The 19,474-nt window shown below is 41.3% G+C and overlaps 1 protein-coding gene across 3 annotated transcripts in view; it reads right to left on the bottom strand.

Annotated features, from left to right (window-relative positions):
- The window catches only part of THRB (thyroid hormone receptor beta), a 215,223-nt gene extending 196,871 nt beyond the window's left edge, over positions 1–18,352 (bottom strand). The window contains exon 1 of one of the 3 annotated variants that reach the window (XM_089532930.1): positions 18,161–18,352. The gene's annotated coding sequence lies outside the window, so the exon portion shown is untranslated. The remainder of the gene's footprint in view (positions 1–18,160) is intronic. The other 2 variants (XM_089532931.1, XM_089532932.1) reach the window with 2 other exon arrangements.
- Positions 18,353–19,474: the final 1,122 nt, after the last annotated feature.

Below are 19,474 nucleotides of genomic sequence, written 5' to 3'. Positions count from 1 at the left end.
TTTAACACAAGGGACTATACCTGTTTTCACCCCAGATGCATTCACACCATTCATCCAAGAGCCCAATTAAGCTTGGTGGGCATTCCTGGGTACAATGATGACCCTCCCCCACTTTGTTAAATGGATGTGTTTACTATAGTCCACCCCACGCTGGTGCTCTCTAGATGTGTTGGACTACAAATCTCATCAGCCTCACATAATATATCCAGTGCGACTGCGTTGCCTCACTGCAGGAGTGGTCCTCCAGAAGGTATTAAACTATAACTTCCAGTAGCCTCTGCCAGTATAGCCGATGGCACTGAATGCATGGAGTTGCAGTCAAGCAACATCAGGAGGACTAGGCCTATTTATTTATTAGTATTTATACCCCACTGTTTAGCCACAAAGGCTCTCAGAGTGGTTTACAGATTTGTTCATTTGACAGTTCTTATCACCTGGTTTGAATGCAAATCCTCACTGACGTGTATAGTTGATTGTCCTTTCATTAGTCATTAAACTAAGAGTGGTCAAAGCTGTTGGATTGCAACTCTCAGCATCCTTCATGACTGCTTATGGACTGATGGAAGTTGCAGTCCAGGAACATCTGGAGGGCTGTATTTTCCTCACTCTCACATTAAACTTTTGTCCTTCATTGGTTGCCAAAGTATTCTGAAGGCATAATAGCCTGCTTGATCTTGGAAGCTAAATAGGGTCAGGTCCAGCAACTGGAAGGGCAACTCCCATGGAATACCAGGTGCTGTAGGCTATATTCAGGAGAAGGTAAACACAAACCACCTCCGAATATACTGTGGGCAAAAGGGAAGTGCACTGTACAAAGAAGGTATGGTAAACAACAGATTATAATCTAGGTCCAAATTGCCCCACAAAAACATCTTAGTTTTTATGTGAAATAATAAATGAGCACAAATCCAACATCAGAATCTGCAGTTCTTACATATGACAACATACACAGAAACATTTCAGTCTCACAACACATTCTGACCTAGGAACTGTGTAGTCCATAAGAGTTTATGCCAAGGATGGGATACATGTGACCTTCCAATTGCATCATTCCCAAACAGCATAAACAATTAAAATTGAAATTAAGTAAGCTTCTTGAATAACCATATTTATTCTAATTTTGCATAATTAACACTATCACAGAAGGGTGCATCATACAGAAATTAAAGATGTCATCTTTATTCTGCACAAAAACTATTACAAATTATTTTATAGCACAAAGTACTGTTACAGAATTATAAATCCTTTTTTCAACTAGCAGTCATTGCTATTATTCAATATTTGCAAGATGTTAGCTCCAAGAGACCTAATTTTAAAAAAAGTGATCATTATACTAATTGCTCTACAAACATTTAAAGGCATGATCAGTAGATGTTCTATTTATAGGGTGTTTGAAGAGCAAGACATGGATAATACTGTATATAATTTTTCAACAGTGCATTTCAATACATTACATTTTACAGGCCACATGATTCAACCATTATGCAAACTTTGCAGTATCAAAATGTGTTTTGAATGTTGTGTAGCTAGCACTTCGAATATATTACATGAGCAAAGTGAGTATCATTATAAAATATCTGTGAGATGGGTGCATGTGCACAAAGCATACTGTCCACCTGTCCCAGTTTAGCTATGGCTAAACTCCTGCTGTTCCACTTTTCCAGCCGCTTTTAAAATGTCCTGGTTTCTTTGTCCTCCTCCCACATTCTTCCTTCATCCTCAGTTTACTTCACTTGCTGCAAACTCAGGTGAAATTTAACAAGTAGTTTCCACTCAGTTAACTCGACCAGAGAAGAGGGGAAAGAATCTTATACTTCACACTAGGTTCATTTGGGTTTTTTTTCTTTGTTCAGGATTTCCTAAATTTAGTACATACATTGCGTATTTTTCCTCATTAATAACTTTTGTTCTCATGTTTCCTGGCCACACTGTTTTGAAAGCACTCTCATATTGTTCAGCCACATGTGTCTCAGTTCTCATCGATGAAATGTTGGAAGGAATAGGGTGTTAGAAGACAGGCTTTGAACTGTGCAGTGTTATTTACCAAGTATAATACTTCACTTCTCCCTGACAGGAACAAATGGTTATTAACTCATATGGGAAAAAGTGAAATCCATAGTTTTTCTGCAAACGATAACTAGACTTTTGTTTTCTCTGTCTGTCAACCCATCTGGCTGAGGTGAAGGTCAGGTTTTGCCACATCACAGCTGTGTTTCAGGTTCACAAACTGCAGTGAGAGCCGCTGGGAAGTGATGCCAACTAAATTGGCCATCCAGCAAGAATATAACAGGTCTGGCCAGGTTTGAGGCTTCTGACCCTCTACTGCTGGATGGGACTCAATCCAACTGCATCAGTTCCTCATTTAACAAGGCTTCACCTCCTAACCTCACCCAGATACTAGAATTTTGATTTTGAAACCCTCATTCCTTGTCTTGGATTTAGGGTTACCAGATTTGCAGGACTCTTCTGAAGTCTCCAGAAATCAAGTCCTGCCTCCAGGTCACAGGTAAGTTCAGGAAATTCTGGCCAGGTGAGCTGTGTCCTTCCTAAACCAAAAATATTTCCAATCTTTTAACTAGATGTACTACAAACATACGCTGGATAATGGAACGTACTAAAGAATTTCAAAAAAGATCAGCATGTGCTTTATACACAATAGCAAGGTCTTTGACTATATAGATCATGAGAAACTTTGGATCTTTCTTAAAGAAATGGGCATGTCACAACATTTAATAATCCTGATGTACAGTCTATACTCAGGACAAGAGGCTACTGTTAGGACAGAATAGGGAGAAATGAAATTAGCAAGGGGGTCAGGCAAGGCTATATTCTAGCAACCTATTTAATTTACATGCCAAGAAGATCATTAAAAAGAAGGAATGGACTTGGAGGAGGAAGACATGAAAATTGGAGGAAGGAACATCAACAATTTAAGATATGCAGATGACACAATAATACTAACAGAAAATATTAGAGATATGGAAACGCAGAAAGTGCAAATGCAGGTTTACAGCTGAATATCAAGAAAACAAAAATTATGACCACAGATGAGCTACATAATTTTAAAATAGATGATGAAGAGATCAAAATACGTAGTTCAAGATTTTCTATACTTGGGTTCAATAATCAATCAGAGCAGAGACTGTAGTGAAGAAATCAGAAGACTAGGCCTTGGAAAGGCAGCTATGAAGGAATCAGACAAGATCCTGGACTGTAAAGCTATATCATTAAATACTAAAGTTAGGATTGTCCATGTCATTGTATTTCTCATTTCTGGACAGTGAAGAGAGCTGATGAGGGAAAAACAACTCATTTGTTGAAGAGTTGGAGAAGAGTTTTGAGAATACTGTGGATGGCTAAAAAGACCAATGGATGGGTGCTTGAGGAAATCAGGCCAAAACTCTCCCTAGAAGCAAAGATTACTAAATCAAAGTTGTTTTGAAGTTTAAAGTTGAAGATATCATGAGTAGAAAGGACTCACTAGGAAAGATTATAATGCTTGGTAAAGTTGAGGGAAATAGGAAAAAAGAAAGACTACATTTCAGATGGATAGATTCAATCAGAGAAGCCATGGCCATGAATCTGCAAGATCTTAGCAGGGTGGCTGAAGACAGGATGACTTGAAGATTTCTCCTTCATAGGGCCACTGCAAGTCAAACTCAAAGTTAACTGTCAAAGCTAGTTAACAACAACTACTACTACTACTACTACAACCAACAGATCATACTACTAGAAAGCCTTTCTGGTTATTATAGTAAGCTATTTGGAGTGAGTCTCCTCCCTTTCACTGCCCATCTGAAGCCGGGGCAGAACTCAGCAAAATACACACACACACACACACACACACACACACACAGAGGTAAAAACATAGTTATCCATAAAATGTAATTATCTATAGTATTGAAAACCATTTTAAAATCTTGACTTAAAAGCAAGCAATAAAAATAGTATGGCACACTATTAAAAGCCCTTTCCTTTTAAACAGTCAGTTCCTAAAAATCTGTCAAAATAATAGTAAAAAAACGTCTTAAATTTTGACAGGACAAGGAGGAGGCCAGCTCAGTCTCCCTAGTAAGAGAGTTCAAGAGTTTGGGAGCATTAATTATGCCCTCTCCCATGTTCTTACCCAGCATGCCTGTGAAGGTAGTATGACCAAGAGAAGGGCCTTCCCAGAATATTTCAAAGCCACGAGTCACTTACACAAGCATCCTGATAGTCTACAGCCAAGCTATATAGGGCTTTATGGGACATAAAGCAACTTATTTTGTTCCCAGATGCAAAGTGGTAGCCAGCCCTAGTCAACAACCAGGCTGCAGCTTTTGGTGTAGTTCTTTGAGCATTTTCAAAGGCAACCTCACATGGAGTGTGTCACAGTAATCCAAATGGGATCAAAGTAAGAAATGCATCACTATGACCAGGATAGTTGTTGCTGTGTACCTTCAAGTTGTTTTCAACTTACGGCAACCTTAAGGTGAACCTATTATGCAGTTTTCTTGGCAAGATTTGTTCAGAGCATTTGCTGCGAGGCTAACAGAATGTGACTTGCCCAAGGTCACCAGTGGATTTCCATGGCTGAGTGAGGATTCAAACCCCGATCCCAGAATCTTAGTCCAATACTCAAATCACTAAACCATGCCCCCTGTGACCAAATTAGCCAGCTCCAACAATGCACATATCTGCTACACTAGTTTTATATGTGCAAATCCACCCCTGGCTGCCACAAAAGACTCGAGCTTCCAGGCTTGAGGCTGAACGCAGGAGAGCACACCCAAATTGAAAAACCTGAGACTTCAGGAGTAACATTACATTACTGGAAGCTTGAGTCTTTTGTGGAAGTCAGGGGTGGATTTGCACATATAAAACTGTATCCAGCTCAGCCTGGATCCCTGTTCCCTTTTCCCTAAACACTTCCATCTTGTCTGGATTAAGTATGTATTTGTTCAACTTCATCAAGTCCACTATCACTTTAGAACCAAAACTGCTTTATTGGAGTTTAGTGGAAACAAGAAACAGAACTGGGAATCATCAGCATACTAGTGTCACTAGATACCAAAATTCCAGATACTGTACATAGTTTTAAATATCTATTAAACAACATGGGGATCATCACCAAACCAAGGGAGTCCACAGGGACTCCTGCTATATGGGGCTACAATCCAACAAATTACCCATAACTAAAACATTTTGCAGATGTGACAGTGGTAAATGCCACTGCCTGAGATAAAGCACCTTCCCTCTACTAACATTTTTTTCTTTTTGTAATATCCAAAATCTACCACCTGTAGCAGGCAGGCTGGTCCTGGTGCAGGGCAAAGTATGTGGTGCATAGAGTTCTGTCCCCCAACAGCTAGGGTGGGGAACTTAGAAAGAATAGCTGAGGTAGCTAATATCACACCCTTAATTATGCATACCAGTACTTGCTACTTGATATACCTATCTGCTACAAAAAGAGACTGCAGTCAAGAAATAAGAAGACCAAGAATGGGAAGGGCAACGATGAAAAAAACTAGACACGATCCCAAAGACTAAAAATATACAACTGAGCACTAAAGTTAGAATCATCCAACCATTGTATTTCCCATCGTCAGGTACAGATGTGAGAGCTGGACAGTGAAGAAAGTGGATAGAAAGAAAATCAACTAATTTGAAATATGATGTTGAAGGAGAATGCTGAAAATACCATGGACAGCCAAAAAGACAAACAAATGGCTCCTTAAACAGATCAAACCTGGACGCCAAGGTGATTCAGTTGTCATAGTTTGTCCATGTAATGAGAAGGCATGAATCATTGGAAAAGACAGTGTTAGGAAAGGTAGAAGGCAGCAGAAGGAGAGGAAGACCACATGCCAGATGGACAGACTCAATCAAGGAGGTCACCAGCCTGAATCTACAATACTTAAGTAGAACAGTGGAGAGGGGGCTTGGAGATGTCTCATACACAAGGTTACCATGAGTCAAGGTTGACTTGAGAGCAGTTAACAACAACAATGTGCTACCTAAAGAGGCTGCTTCACTCTAATGGCAGGGCAAAAGTCTGGCCATGCTTATGGAACACCCATCCTGACTTATGACTAATGATACGCATGATTGCAATCTTGCTTTCTGAATAAATTAATTACCTAAAACAAGTAATTTGAAGACTCTCATTATAAAAGTGCTGTTCATTCACATGATCTGTGTGTGTGTGTGTGTGTTTTTAATCCCTAAATAAGCACCGGGTATCACAAGTCTACAGCACAGCCTTTGTAAAACTTGAGACACTTATTCTGTTGCTGTGAACCTTGTTCAAAATAAAGCACTGACTCATCATCTTTGCTGTTGTGCGTAACAAGTGTCATCACTATGTAAAAGACATTCACAATCTTTTTTAAAAAATAAAACAGCTGTCCCCTATGTTCCTTTCTGCAAGGACAATGTCTAATAATATCACAATATTGACAAAAATGTTTTTCAAGACATACAATATTCTCTGTTCTCTCAGCTTGTTTGCGTACCTTTTCTTACCTCTGTTCTTATGTTTATCCATGTGAGAAACTGAGTGGGAAGCTTATTGCTCAGCATTTTAAACCAGCTCCAGCCTCCTGGTTGCAGCCGGGATGCGGGATGGAAGCAGGATTATCGCACACTAAATCACTGCTGAACCGCCAGCCACCATCAGCCCAGGTCCCAGCCGGGTCCAAGCCACACTCCGCCAGCACTTTTTAAAAGTCGGAAAACTGTGCTGGCAGAATGCAGCTGGGACCAGGGCTGATGGTGGCCAGCGATTCAGTGGTGATAAGCTCCTGGGTTTTCTTTTGTTGCCAGACTGGCAGCAGGCAGACTCTTCCTCCCTCCCAAGCTGTCAATGCAGCCTGTGAACCTAAGGCCAGTGGTTGCATCTGGCTATCGCCTCAGAATGAACCCCCACAACCTTTTCAGGCCATCACAGCTTTCTGATATAAAAATAAGGAGCTGCCTTCACATTGGCCATAGCTTAGAGCAGTCAACTGGCTGCTTTAGCGGGGGGAAACCCAATTCTCAGGATGCCAACGTAGCAAGTTTTCTATCCAGAAACTAGAACTTCTAAGAGCACAAAAATTATTGATGGTGCTTGACACCTACAAGTCCTAGAATTAACTTAAGAACTAAAGCTTATTCTGCTTTGCTAGCTGTGGAATCCACCTCTTCACATAGGAACATAAGGAGAACAATGCTGTCTCAGATCAAATGTCTGTCTATTCCAACTTTCTGTCCTAGCCATGGCCAGCCAAGGGTTCTATTGCCAGCAGGAAAACTATCTGCAGTATTCTTATGCCTATGGACCTTTTGTGGTCCTAATTAGGAACACCAGGCTGAACATGAGGCCTTCCATATACAAGCAGACTAACTTTTGCAAGACAATAGAACTCAGAGCTAAGACTGTGGCAGAGGTTTTATTTATGTAGAAATATTTCTTATAAGTTTGCTGTATAAGTTTTATTTAGAATTAATTAAATAAATAATGAGTTGTCTCTTCTTTCTCTCTTAATACATTTCCAGGTCACCTATTATGGCTAACTCTCGTAAAACAGTTTATAAGAAATAATAATTGTAACATTGTGCCATTGTACTGTGAAAAAAAAACCAGAACAATGTGGCATAATGGGGCAAGTCCAACTTAAGTTGACCAATTACAATTAATGGAACTTGTAAGCCATCATTTATGTAAATTCCCTTGATGTCAATGGGTCTAAATTAATTAGGATTAAACATTGATTTAGTCTACTAAAACATCTGCAAAAGCAATAAGATTACTGTTATTTTAAATAAAAGCTTGGTTGAATTTTTAAAAATCTTTAGTCTATTTTAAGGCTACAATTTTGTTAGTTGTACTTTATTTTAACTGGATGTAAGCAGCCCTTAGGTCCTGTGCAAGGAGAAAGATGATATGTACATTAAATAAATAAACAAATAATGGAAATAAATGAAAGGGATGAAGTATGTTTGCATGCCAGGGTGAGAGAACGAACTGAGAATGGATGCAGACAAATGATTATATACACACACACACACATCTGTGAATGTGCATCTGCTCTTAGAAATCCACATTTCCTCCCTTTAGCAGTAAGCATTTTAAAAGGATTCATATGGAACATCAGAGGTAATCAGTGTCACATGTTTTCAGTGTTTGGGGGAAGCAGTTTATGCAAGCCTGTTTAAAATTTCTCTTAAGGGTTGCATGCAGACAAATGGAAAACAAAATGCAGAGCACTATGAGTGTTACCTATTATGTAATGTTATTGTTTGATGCATGTTTGATTACCCAAGGTTTTAATAATAAACACATTATTATTTTGTATGTTACCTCATCATCAAGTATGGTAGCCTGCTGGATTTACTATGCGGTCTGGAGTCTGATGTTCTGCAGTGGTGTTTACTGCAATGTCTACACCAAAGAAGCGGAAAAAGTAACATGTACACTGGCTTTTAAGGAGGGCTCTCTGGGGAAGACCAAATAGGAAAGCTCCACAAAAGTGTGTTCCAAGCAGTACTTTTCGGAAAATCTTTCCCTTCAGGAGCCTGGATCTTACCTCAGTATTTTTCACAATGTGTTCTGGGAATCCCTACCACTGCTGAGAATGGAATCCTCTCAGCAATCCTCTGGCCTTCTAGAGGTTGCTGGGCTGTGATCCCCATTAGCTGTAGCCAAAATACAGTAACTAACTGTGAGGGCTAATGGGAGCTACAATCCAACACTATCTCAAGGGCCATATATTCCACAGCCCTGATCTAGAAAGGTGATCAAGGGCCCCTCAGTAAGATGTGTGGCCATAGCATTGCACAGAAGCTGACTAGGGCCAGTTCAACAATAGGTTCTATAGTACTCTAGGAAGCTGTCTCAGACTGTTGCCATATTACAAAATTAATTCAGTTTGACACAGTTTTAACTGTCATGGTTCCATTCTATGGAATCCTGGGATTTGTAGTTTATTGTGACACCAGAGCCCTCCGATAGAGAAGGTTAAACATCTCACAAAACCACAAATCCCAGAATTCCATGCATTTTGCCATAGCAATTAAAGTGGTGTCAAACTGCATTAATTCTGCAGTGCAGATGCAACCACAGAGACAGATTGGCCACGATGACCAGTCACTCCCTTGCAATTTGAAGCTGCAAATGTTCTTTTATACATTCAATTTACTGTTACATCTTATGAAGTGATGCTGGCACCCAACAATATTGGTCACACAGAAACCAAAATCATGTCCCTCCAAAGTTTTATTTCCAAAGAAGCCCATGAAAGAGAAGGAAATCCCAGGGTTCCATGGGATGGCTAAATATATATTTTAAAACTTTCAAATGATGGGGCAGCATTGGTGGATTCTTGAGATCATACAACCTCATATGTGTGGAAAATATATAGAACCAACTCTAGCCACAAAAGAAGGTTCATAATATAATTTTATTTACGTTTTTCTATAGTTTTAAGTATTAGCTATTGTAAAAAAAATGAACTTTACAGGTTTTATTTTAAAACTAGAGTCATATTGTAACCTTTTTAAAAAAATTAAGTGTGGAAGGGACAGTTAAAATCCAGGGAAACAAATTATTCTGTATATAACCAATGTAGAAAAATGCATTTTTATTACTGAAATCAGTGGCCCCTGAAATGGTGTGTTTACAGTCAAATTGAAAAGTGCAGGGATACATTGGGGGTTTGCACTTTAAAGCAAATAGTGTACTTTAATAGTAAATATTATCTTTGTTTACCTATTTTACAATCCTGTTATATTTGTCTTTTTAAAAATGAGATCATTTCTGTAAGATGACTCAGATCCAATGTGATAAGAGTCTAAAAAGTTGCACTCAAACCTCTGCCCCAAAGTTAAGATTTTACATTCCTCTCTCCTTTCCCGAGCAGAATTAATATAGTATTCTGCATTGTCACACCGCTTGATATTAACTCAGGTGATACAGAATTTAAAGTGAGAAAAGTATGCAATGTGCGTGTATGTTGGAAGGATTAGCAGGAAGTGCTTGATGTCAACAACAATGCATGAAGTTCAAATCAATATGTGTAAATTGAGAGCTACTTTACTTCACAATATGCCCATAAAATCAATAGAATAAAAGCTATGAAATAAGGCTTATTCAATAAACTGTCTGTAACCTAAAACATCAAAACAAAATAGGAGCTAAAAGACTCCAGCCAGATGTTAGTGACTAGGCCACAAAACCATGACTGAAACTGGCACTCAGTAACTATAAGCAAGTAGACTCCAAATGCTGCACAAACTATGGAGACTCAACTATATTTTTCCCATCCTCTTTCCCAGACTATATTTGAGAAGGCTTATTGCCAAGAAGTCGATGGCCCGATCTCCAAAATCTTCTAACCACAGGATCAGACTTACCCAAAGGAATCTTGTTTTGCTATGGTCCATTAAATACTTGCTTTGTAACTAAATAAAGGACACAGTGTCTCATGTTGTCACCTTTGAGCTGAGAGTAGACTTTTTAAAGTTGGTTTAACACATCGTACTGCACATTATCACAGCTATTCCCCTTCCAGTATCAGTCTATGGCTCTGAAATCATGCCTTCGTCTAAGAAATTTTGTTGTTAACTGCCCTTGAGTCAATCTCAACTCACGGAGACCCTATGGATGAGACATCTCCAAGACTCCCTGTCCTCCACTCCTGTGCTTAATTCCTGCAACCCCATACCCATGGCTTCTTTAATGAAGCCCATCCATCTGGCATGTGGCCTTCCCCTCTTCCTACTTCCCTCCACCTTTCCCAGCATTATTGTCTTTTCCAATGAGTCCTTCCTTCTCATGATGTGTCCGAAGTACGACAGCCTCAGTTTGGTCATCTTGGCTTCCAGGGAGGTTTCCAGCTTGATCTACTCTAGGACCCATTTGTTTGTCCTTTTGGCTGTCCATGGAATCCTCAGCTCTCTTCTCCAGCACCACATCCCAAATGAATTGATTTTCTTCCTATCATCTTTCTTAACTGTCCAGCTCCCACATCCATACATAGTAATAGGGAATACAATGGCTTATGATTCTAACCTTTGTACTCAGTTGTATATCTTTACAATTTAGAATCTTTTCTAGTTATTTCACAGCCACCCTCCCCATTCTTAATCTTCTTCTGATTTCCTGACTGCATTCTCCATTTCTATTAATGTTTGATTCCAGGTATGGGAATTCTTTTAGAAGTTAGTGTCTTTAATGCAGAACCTACATTACATACCAAATATTGCTCCCAGTCTCTTATCTGTCAGTCTATCTCCCTTCCTCCCCGCTCCCTAAGGAATATTAAGATAATATGTAATGTTATCCTGATGGATTACAAATGCTAAAACGGAGGGGGGGCACTGAAATATGAGCATTAGTTTCTTGATTTAAAAAGAAAAAATAATCAGGAAATTACCTTGACACATATTTTCTGAACTCATCCTTGTGTGCCTTCAAGTTGCCGGCTTACTTATGGTGACCCTATGGACTTCATAGGATTTTCTCAGGCAATGAATACTCAGAGGTGGTTTTACCAGTTCCTTCCTCTGAAATATAGCCTACAACATTGGCGGTCTCCCATCCAAGTAGTAGCCAGAGCTGACCCTCCCTGCTTAGCTTCCAAGATCAGATGGGATCTGGTTCCTTTAGAGCAGTGATGTCCAAACTCTGGCCCTCCAGGTGTTTTGGACTTCAGCTCCCAGAATCCCAAACCATTGGCCAAGGTGGCTGAGGCTTCTGGGAGGTGAAGTCCAAAACAACTGGAGGGTCAGAGTTTGGACATTGCTGTTTTAGAGTATTTAGGCCATCCTTACCCAATGCATGTGTTACTGGCTTTACTGTAGTAGTCACTGGTCTGTAGGTTGCTTCCATGCAATTCCTATTCATTTATTCTATTTAGACCTAGACTATGGCAAGTCATTAACATGGAGTCACTAGCACATTACAGAACCATCTACGTTACAGAACCATCTAATTAACCCCATGGGCAAAGCTATAAACATTACCAGGAGCAGTGTGGAAGGGATTGCATCAAATTGGAAGATGGTGGGCTCCTCATGGTTTGAAGTATTTAAACTGAGCTGGGAGGCCATCTGTGATGTAGACAAAGGCATAAATAGATGCAACAGATGGTATCACTGATGCAGCTACAGCAACTTTGCTGCTGTTGCATCATGACTGCCAGCGGGGTAGCTACATGATAGCCAAAGTGCCATCCTACTCTAAAGTTGAAGAAACCATGCAATTACTGTGTCTCAAGGAGCTATTTAAGCCAATCTTTGATAAGTGATATAGACCATCATTGTTTTATGGATCTTGTAAACTGTCCCAGTCTATAAACCTGGTCCACATCAAAGAATAGTGAATCAAGGAATTTTAATTTAGAAAGTTATTTGCATTTACGGATTTCAATCCATGAATCACTTCTTTGCCCCTTTGATTCTAATTTGCAGCTATTAAGAAGCAGTGTAACACACTTTACCTATATGAGATTTCAACACATCTCTTTCCTGCCCTCAGGGAACTATTGGTCTGACGGAAAAACCAGAAATTTCTAATTTAAAACATTCCCAGCAAATAACAGTTCCCAGGATTGTCTGGAGGAAACATTGCAAAAAAACCCAAAAACAAAAACAAAAAACTGGTATAGAGCTGTACTGTATTTAATAACAGAAATAACAGGAATGTATCCACGGAGATAACAGCCAGAATAGTAGTTTATGTGTTGTAGTACGACTCTGGAGACCAGGGTTCAAATCCTGGCTCAGCCATGGAAATCCACTGGAGGTTCTTAGGCAAGTCACACTCTCTCAGCCTTAGAGGGAGGCAAAGGTAAACACACACACATAAATCTTGCCTTAGGATTGCCATAAATCAGAAATAACTTGATACTATACAGCAACAACAAACCCAAAGAGATACAAACTCATTAGGGTCCAGCAACCTTATTAAGTGTTACAATGGTTTTATACCACTTTTGCTTCCATGTCTTCTAAGGAACCCAAAGAACCGTAAAATGGTAGCTTGGTGAAATTGGGACAAAGTCCATGTGAAAATCCTAGCAGTAGCATCTCCTATAAATCCAGTTCCCAGTCTGACCTGGGAAGAAGGAATATTTGTTAAGTAAAATGTAAGTTTGCAGTGTGGGCACTCAGATGAAGAAACTGTTCCCTGCAAAGGCCAAGAATACAGGATGTACTAGCAAGGACGGGAGTGTCCACTGTGCATGCCTCAAATCCTTTCCATCACCACTGAGTGATCTGTGCCACATAACTCAGAAAGGGTAGAGCAGGGACATATTGTCTGGAATGACACAATGGCTTTCAAGAAGAACACTTTTCTTCTTAGAAAGCAAGTAAGAGCTAGACAGATCTTATCTGGAGAATGATTAATGAAAATAACCTCAGACAGCTTCTGCAGTAACTGAAGGAAAAGAACATTTCATTCATAAATTATTGTCATCACCTTTTCTGTTTTTTTAAATCACCACTTCACCCTGAACATGCCCAATCGCCTCTGATTTTGGCACAGTTAGGCCTGGTTAGTACTTAGGTGGCAGACCATCAGGGAATTCTAGGGACTTCCAGTTTAGTCGAGGAAATTACTTTTTTCAGCGGAGCTACCAGTCAGAGTTCACAATATTAGGCTACAAAGGCTAAAGATCCAACTCAGTATAAGGCATCTTCCTCTGTAGCTGTACTGTTTTTTAATCAAGAATTAGTGTATTTTAATGTTGGAGTAAGTCTGAAAAGACTCATCTTAAATTCCTGCTCAACTACCAGTAGTCACTATCTCCCAGACTAATGTGTATGTGAGAAAGGTGGGGAGAGAGATATATCTCAGATAGATATGGGCACTTAGTGGTCTTCCAAATATACCTTCTCGAAAGTAAAAAGTGGCACGATTTTGCGACTTTCTGTGTTGGTTAATGTCGAATTAATGTTCATTGCCCCCGACGTTGTCTGAAAACAATCCCACTTTTGCAGGATTTCCCCAGATCTAAATCCCATTTCTGCATGGGATTTGGCTGATTCCCTCCCATGTGATAAAGTAGATTGTTGGGTTGCAACTGACATCAGCCCTACATAGATTATGAATAATGGGAGTTGCAGTCCAACACAGCCACAAACTGACTACCCTTGCTTCAGGGCAGCATATTACCCTAACTTTATGCTCAGGTTAGACTGAGGGACAATAACTAGTTCATGATCATCCACTGAGCTTCATAGGCTAAACAGGGATTTGAACCTTGATCTCCTGGATCCTAACCGAGAACTCTGACCATAGCATCATACTCAGGGCCCTTTCATATTTCATAATTACAGCACAGTGCTTCTACTTTAGCTTTCATAGCTACATTTTAAGGAATCCTGGGATATGTAGTTTGGTGAGGCACTAGGATTCTTACCTGAGAATTTTAATAGCCCTCTCTAATCTGCAAATCCCAGGATTCTATAGGAGTTACAGTGGAATCATAATGCTACAATTGTGTTGTGTGTGTCAGATCCCTTTGGCTGATTTGCAACAGATTGTTAAGGCATTTTTTTAAATTTCTAGATTTTTAATAAATGTAGCAAGAACAAGATGACTCCAGGACCCATTCTTCAATTATGGAATTAAACCTGGTGTGGATGAGAAAAGAAGATTCGGTTTTTGAAAGGAAGGGCTATGAGGTCCATTCAGTTCTGGTTCTCATGATCAGTGGTGTATCTGGGTAATACTAGGCCCTGGCCAAGCTTGGAAAAGATACTTTGGGGGCTAAAATTGCCAGATCCTCTAGCTGGCATTGCCATGCTTGGTGAGGGATTCTGAGACTTTTAGTCCAAGAAAGTAACCTTCCAGAACCCTGGACTTATTGAAATACTAACCACGTCTCTCCTTCTTAGTTATGATGACCATCTTAGTGTTTTCTTGGCATGGTTTATTCAGAGGTTTGCCACTGCCTTTCTCTGAGGCCTAGAATGGTGTTTCCACAAGGTGATTCAGTGGGTCTCTATGGCTGAGTGGGATTCGAATCCTGGTCTCTCAAAATCGTAGTGGTCATCTGCACTAGCAAAATATCCCGTTTTGAGCCTCGGCAGTTTAGACAATGCATGAGGCTGAAATGGGGTGAAACTGGGACTAAGCCATGCTCTGGGGCTAAAAACAAGAGCAAAAAGAAACCCATATACACCACTCTAATGCGGAAAGTGCGCATAGTTACACTGACATATAAACACCACAGTGAACGTGCAGAAATTAAGGTAACATATGTAAGTGGTTTGGAACTTGCACCCTGGGACTGGTCAGATACAGCCACCAGAGCAATAGCTCACCATATGGTTTGTTCATATGTATTTTTTAAAACATACACAAACCAGACAGTCCAACAGTGTGGGCATGGGGTGAAGGAGGGGAAAGTGGGCATGTATGGAGAGCCTCCAGGATTGTGCTTTGTTAATGTGTTATTGGGCGCACCAATGCACTGTACAGCCATGGATGCTTGAATCCACGTGGATAAAGAATCTTGTCAATATGGAGGGCCAACTGTTGTTAGCTGTGACCAAGAAGTTCTCTTCAGCTCAATGGGACTACTCCAGGTAAGATTTTAGCCCAGTGTTTTTACCTCTTTATACAGGACTTTATAAAGAATAAACTACAATATTAGAGCAATAGTTCTGGAAAATACATTATTTTTAAAATCTTCTACCAATATATTTACAATATAATGTATTATTCATACATTACTTGGTTTAACAAGGGTTTAGAGCCACACCAGATTAGTTTCAATCGGATCCAAAATGCACTGCAGAAATGATCCAGTTTGAGACCGCATTAGCTGCCCTGGCTCAGTGCTAGGGAGTGCTGGGAACTATAGTTTATTGTGGCACCAGAGCTCTTTGTCAGAGAAGGCTAAATGTCTCACAAAACTACACTTCCCAGAATTCCCTAGCATTGAGATGGGGCAGTGAAAGTGGTCTCAAACTGGATTATTTCTGCAGAGTGAATTGGACCTAGGTCTCACTGCTTGAGAAAGGATACATTTGTAAGCAGTAAACCAACATCTGATTCACTGCAGCGGAAAGTCGATGCACCTAACTAATAGTCCCTGCTATGGAATTCTAGGAACTGTAGTTTGTTGGGCACCTCTGGTTTGCTTTCAGAGGCTTTTAGCCACCAAGAGAGCAAATCACATAGGGTTGCTTACTGACCAATGCACAAGTCAAGGCCAGGCCACAGAGGTCCAAAACACGCTGCAGAAATAATTCAGTTTGAGACCGCTTTATTCTGGCCAGGCTCAGTGCTAGGGGATCCTGGGGATTGGAGTTTATTGTTGCACCAGAGTAGTGAAGGCTAAATGTGACACAAAAGGACAATTCCTTAAAATTTCGGAGCATTGAGCCAGGGCAGTTAAAACCATCTCATACTGGATTATTTCTGCAGTGTGTTTTGGACCATAGTTGTTCTTCCCCCTCCCATCTTTCTGAGGCATGTCCTACACACCCCCACAAGCAAGCCAGACAGCCTGGCAGGCTCCCACTTCTTTCCCTCTCTGTGTCCCCTGCTAAACCTGGGGTCCCCTCCTCCAAGAATTGCTCTAAACCTCCTCCTCCGCAGAGGATCCTTCCTTGTCACAGAACTTACTCATCATGGAAACTTCCACTCAGTCCAAGCATTGCTCCTGCACAAAACTATGCCACAGGGAAAGAGAGAGAGAGAGAGAGAGATGTCTTTTTCAAAGGAGAAAAAACAACCACCTAGTTTTGGGGCTTTTTTAAAAACCCTGAACGCCTTCTGTGAGCCACCCTCCAATATATGTACATCATACATATACAATATGTATGTACATCGTACATATAGATGTACATCATACATATATAAGATGTAAGTGGTGTGTCCCATTGTGGGAGAAAGGTGGGCTATAAATCCTTGAAATCGAGCAGTAAAATAATATTTTGGACTCTTGGAGACCAGGGTTCGAATCCTGCCTCAGCCATGAAAGCCCAGCAAGTCACATGCTCTCGGCCTCAGAGGGTGGCCATTGCAAACCCACTCTGTTGGAAGTCAGAAAGCACTTGAAGGCACACAACAACAAGAAACATTCGAAGATATAACAGTGTTAGTCTGGAAAATCAGTAAGCAAAGGGGCCTTGCAGCACTTTTGAGATTAAGCAACTACAAGATCCCTTTGCAGAACAAACAATGTGAGTGTGTGTGTGTGTGTGTATTGTATAAGCTTGTAAATATGCACACAGAGAGACACAAGTCTCAAAGCCCTATGCTGAACTATTTATTCCTCTGGGTCCAACCCTGTGAGGAATTGAACCCATAACCTCAGACAGGCAGGGATAGTAAGGAGTTTGGCCTTTCCAAGGACTGAGGTTCAAAGCACACTGGAGAAACAATCCGGTCCCATACCACTTTGAGTGCTAGGGGATCCTGGGAATTGTAGTTCATTGCGGCCCCAGAGCTCTCTTTGACAGGCTCAATGTCTCACAAAACTGCAGTTCCCAGAAATCCCCTGGCACTGAGCCAGGGCAGCTGAAGCGCTCTCAAACTGGATTTTCTTTCTGCAGTGTTTTGGACCTGAGAGGGGAAAAACATTCAGATCAGCCCAAATGAGTCTCTTTTATACGTCTCTTTCAATATAATAACCCCCCTGCTCCGTCCTCTGCGTAGTGAATGCTTTGAGTTGAGAAAGTAGGACTCTGGAGGACCAGGGTGGCAAGTCACACTCTCTCAGCCTCCCAGGGCAAAACCAAAACAAAACAAAACCTGAAGAAATCTTGCCAAGAAAACCCTCCAGAAGTCGGACACGATTTGAAGGCAAACAACAACAACAACACACACGCACAACAAAATCCGCCCTCCACCTCTCCCAGCCTCGCAAACATCCGACTGGAGAGATTACACAGACGCTGCTACTGCTGCTGCCTTTGAGACGATGGGCTCTAAAAATACTCTCCCCCAACATCTGCCCAGCTGTTCTCCCTCCCTCTTGGGCTAAATCCAGCTGTGAACTCCTGCTCCGTTCAGAGGAAAAGTCCCGGGGTCAAGAAGAGACAGACTCCGGCTGACTCCTCTTCTCTCTCCTGTTGGCTTTGTAACATCTTCCCTGATGAAGAAGAAGAAGCCCCTGGAGCTTCGAAAGCTTGCAACAAGTATATAACCCCCCAAAGCCCCCCATCACCCTCCACCTACCGCCATCTCCAGAGTGTGGTCCAAGGAGCAAGAACCCCAGTTGGTGCTGCTGCTGCCGCCGCGGAAGTCCTCTTGTTGGCCGCCTTCTCAGCTGAGCAGCAGCAGCAGCAGCAGCACCTGAGTCGAGGAGGCACTTCCCTCCATCCCCCCTCCAAGCCCTGGGCTTCCCAACCGGTTTCTCTCTGTCTAGGAGCCGTGACCTGGTTTCCCCTCCGCGCCCGCCCCACCGGCAAGGAAGGCAGGCAGGCAGGCAGGCAGGCAAGCGGAGGGGAGGAGGGCCCGCGGAGCTCAGGAGGAAGAACCCGCGATGACACCGCTTTCCCTGCCCTGGCTCCAGGGGGGGCATTCTGGGGCATGGTCGCTGGTTGTGGCACCAGAGTGGATGGATTGGTAGGTGGGTAGATAGACAGATAGATAGGAGTTTTCCCTCCTCTTGAAGGAAGATTGGATTGATTGACTGATTGAGATAGACAGATAATCAGGGGGTTGTCACATGAAGCAGACGGATGGATGGACAAACAGACAGACACACAGAGTCTATCACATGAAGGAGATTGATTGATGGTTAGACTGATAGACAGATAGTCAGGAGGAGCTTGTCACACAAAGAAGATTGATAAAATTATAGATAGGTAGGTAGACAGATAGACAGATAATCACATGAAGGAGATTGATTGATGGATAGATTGATAGATAGATTGAAAGACAGGCAGATAGACAGACAGGAGTTTTTCACACCAAGGAGATGGATGGATGGATAGTCAGGAGTTTACCCCACAAAGAAGATTGATTGATAGATGGCTAGATTAATAGATAGATTGAAAGGTAGGGGGATAGATACATAGATAGTCAAAAGTTTATCACACGAAGGAGATGGATGGATGGATGGATGGATGGATGGATGGATGGATGGATACGTAGGCAGACAGACAGACAGACAGGGGTTTATCACACCAAGGAGATGGATGGATGGATGGATGGATGGATGGATGGATGGATGGTCAGGAGTTTATCACACGAAGAAGATTGATTGATAGATGGTTAGATTAATAGATAAATTGAAAGGTAGAGGGATAGATACACAGATAGTCAGAAGTTTATCATACGAAGGAGATGGATGGATGGATACGTAGGTAGGTAGATAGATAGATAGTCAGAGATGGATGGATGGATGGGTAGAAAGTAGATAGATAGATAGATAGATAGATAGATAGATAGATAGATAGATACTTGGGGGTTTATCACACGAAGGAGACTGATGGATGGATGGATGGATGGATGGATGGATGGATGGATGGATGGATGGATAGACAG

Source organism: Sceloporus occidentalis, unplaced genomic scaffold (assembly GCF_023333645.1).
Source record: "Sceloporus occidentalis isolate IW3139 unplaced genomic scaffold, rSceOcc1.0.p SCAF_7, whole genome shotgun sequence".
Taxonomy (NCBI): domain Eukaryota; kingdom Metazoa; phylum Chordata; class Lepidosauria; order Squamata; family Phrynosomatidae; genus Sceloporus; species Sceloporus occidentalis.
The sequence above is the reverse complement of the archived record's forward strand: the minus strand, read 5'-3'. Positions and strand labels throughout refer to the sequence as shown.